This window comes from Periplaneta americana, chromosome 11, assembly GCF_040183065.1.
Source record: "Periplaneta americana isolate PAMFEO1 chromosome 11, P.americana_PAMFEO1_priV1, whole genome shotgun sequence".
NCBI lineage: Eukaryota > Metazoa > Arthropoda > Insecta > Blattodea > Blattidae > Periplaneta > Periplaneta americana.
This window is the reverse complement of record NC_091127.1, coordinates 28425560-28428848: the sequence shown is the minus strand read 5'-3', so window position 1 is coordinate 28428848 and position 3289 is coordinate 28425560. Positions and strand designations below refer to the sequence as shown.

Genomic DNA, 3289 nt, shown 5'->3' with positions numbered 1-3289 from the left:
TAACTTCTATGATAAATTGTCTAGCTTTCATTAATCAGGTAATCTTGTTGTACTTTAATTGTTATTGTAATTGTAATTGTAAATTTAATATTAATTGTAATTTTATTCTTCATAGTTGTAATCCCCTGGTAGAGGGGCAGAGAAGGCCTGATGGCCTTATCTCTATCAGATTAAATAAATAAATACTAAATAACACTAAATACTAAATACCCGGCCCCGGAACGATTTTTCTTTGAAATTATTCAAGACTGGAGGTCCTAGTGGTTTTTCCGATCGGAGACCGAGCTTCAAACCGCGGACACCAGTGAAAAGTATGCATTAAAACGACGGGGTCCACACCTGTGGAGTAACGGTTAGCACGTCTGGCCGCTAGACAAGGTGGAACGGGTTCGAATCCCGGTTGGGGCAAGTTACCTGGTTGGGGTTTTTTTCCGGAGTTTTCCCTCAACCCAATATGAGCAAATGCTGGGTAACTTTGGGTGCTGGACCCCGGACTCATTTCACCGGCATTATCACGTTCATCTCATTCGGACGCTAAATAACCTAAGATGTTGATAAAGCGTCGTAAAATAATAACCTACTAAAATAAAATAAAAAATGATGGGGCATAATTTCGCGGGCTACTTCTATTTCTTCTGCCGTCATTAAGCTGCTTCACCATGGTTGGATTGCAGAGTAACAAATTGGTAAGAATAACAGTAGAGATGTCCACTGCTGTAGATTAACGATTAGCTTGCTTGACCATGAAAAGAGCAGACCGGGATTGAAATTCTGGTTGGGACAAGTTACCTGGTTGGGGTTTTTTCCGAAGTTTTCCCTCAACCACTTGCTGAAAAATTGCTGGATAACTTTCGGCAGTGGACTTGGGATTCATTTCTCCTTCACTAGCTTCAATTCACCTATCATCGTAATAGTTTCAGATTGACCAGGTGATCGTGGCAGACTTTGTTCCAGAATTCGCCTACAGACGCCATCTGTCTGAGGGAGCTGCACAAACCCTAGGTAGCCGTAGAGGCTTCTACAGTGGACTAATCTGCGGTGACACCATCTTCGGGAAAGAGAATGTGAACAGATTCCACCGATCTGAGGAGGCGACATAGTAACATGGAGACGGTGGAGCGTTTGCGGTTATCGTCAGAACTGGTTACTATAGTCTAATCGATAAGATGGAACCAAGCAGTGAATCACGTGCTTGAAGAGCGATCTTAACGACTTCAAAATCATCCAAATATAAGGAGGTTGCACAATAAGCCTAAGGCTGCAGTGTTAGCCTAAGGCTATCCTCCGAAAAAAAAAAACTAAGAATAGGCAACTAAAAACGTTACTCTAACAAACATTCTGGAGGCAGATAAGAAAGTTAATTTTTTTTCTTCCACCATGTTAATAATGTCAAAAGAAGTGCTTATACAAATTTTGCCCACTCGACCGCAATTACGAGGGCCGTAAAAGTAAGTTCGCCAGGGACCGTTAACAAAAAAAAACACAATTTCATTGGAAAAATTTATTACAACTGACACTGCAAATGTTGAGCTATTTTTCAACATATTCCCCACCGGAATTGAGACATTTGTCGTATCATGAGATCGACAGAGAGGTGCAGACTGCTGTCAAACGCTGGGTCCGATCCCAGGCGGCTGACTTCTACAACACAAGGATACAAAAATTAATCCATTGATATGACAAATGTCTCAATTCCAGTGTGGAAAATGTTGACAAATAGCGCAACAATTGCTGTATCTGTTTCAATAAATCTTTCCAGGTAATTGTGCTTTTTTTCGTAAACGGATTCAGGGAAAATCACTTTTTGGACAACCTCGTAATTGCGGTCGAGTGGCCAAAATTTAAATAAGCACTTCTTTTGGCATTATTAACATGGTGGAAGAAAAAAATTTAACTTTTTTATCTGCCCCCATTAGAATGTTTGCTTGTAAGTCTAAGAACATGTTTATTTATACATATTAAAACAAGATGAATCAGTAGTAATTTGTAATTGGATATTCCAATTATTTCTCTCTTATCTTAATAATCTCCTCGTTTTGTACAGGCTTATAGCCAACGATGTGAGGAAGTATGTATCTTTAAACCAATATTAGACTCTCTCACGTTGCGGGGCTTTCTGACATTGTGGTCAGCACTATGTAGGATTATCGCAGTAACGTCAGAGGACAAGCACAATACAAGGGACAAACACCCAATCCCGCGAAATGATAAGACTCTTCCGAGGTTTTCTCAGCCAAGAGACTGATGACGGATGATCTATGACGAGTCCTCGGCCTCTCTTCACTTCACCCCCGTTTGGTCTGACTACCTGGTTGGGTTTTTTCCGAGGTTTTCCCCAACCATAACGCAAATGCTAGGTAATCTGTTGGCGGATCCTCGACCTCACTTCATCTCACTACATTTCAATTAATATTTGAGAAAAAAAATCACTCCGGCGCCGGGGATCGAACCCGGGTCCTTGGTCCTACGTACCAAGCGCTCTGACCACTGAGCTACGCCGAATTCAATCCACAGCACCGGATCGAATCCTCCTCCTTCAATGTTTCCCTTTGTGGCCTGACTCCAAGTTAGACATTTATGTTGACGTATATGTCCAATGTCAACTGCCATGATCGCTTTATTCAGAGTCTCGGGAGCTCAACCTTCCTCCCGTGACTCTGAATAAAGCGATCATTCCATTCAGTTCAACTGTAAGAAACCTGGGAGTTCATTTTGAATCTAACCTTACCTGGGACAAGCATATCAAACACACATGCAAGAAAGTATTTTCCACTCTTCACTCGTTAAAAAGATTGTACCACTATCCAGCTAAATTAAAGCAGATGCTTGTACAGACTCTTATTATGCCTCATTTCGATTATTGTGACGCTTTATTCAGTGATCTCGGGGTGGATTTATCCCAGAAACTGCAACGTGTTCATAATGCGTGTGTTCGTTTCATTTGTAATGTCCGCTACTACGATCACATTTCGCCTTCTTTCGATAAATTATTGTGGCTCAGGTTAAATGAGACGAGAAAGTTACATTCCCTTTCTCTCTTATACCGAATTTTGTACACCTCTACTCCCTCTTACTTATCTGTCCGATTCCACAGTCTTTCTCGGTATCATAACTTAAATACTCGGTCACAATATGATAACACGCTAGAAATACCACTGCACACATCATCTCTTTATTCGTCTTTCACTGTTGCTACTTCTCGTCAATGGAATTCTCTGCCGCCTGAAGTCAAGGGCTGCCGAACTTTAATTTCCTTTAAATGTAAATTAGAAAAGTATCTTATGATGAG

General features: G+C 41.0%; 1 non-coding gene across 1 annotated transcript; it reads right to left on the bottom strand.

Moving 5' to 3' along the window:
• Positions 1-2429: 2429 nt before the first annotated feature.
• On the bottom strand, positions 2430-2502 carry TRNAT-CGU (transfer RNA threonine (anticodon CGU)). The gene has a single exon. It is a non-coding gene; the product is annotated as a tRNA-Thr (tRNA).
• Between the last annotated feature and the right edge of the window lie 787 nt (positions 2503-3289).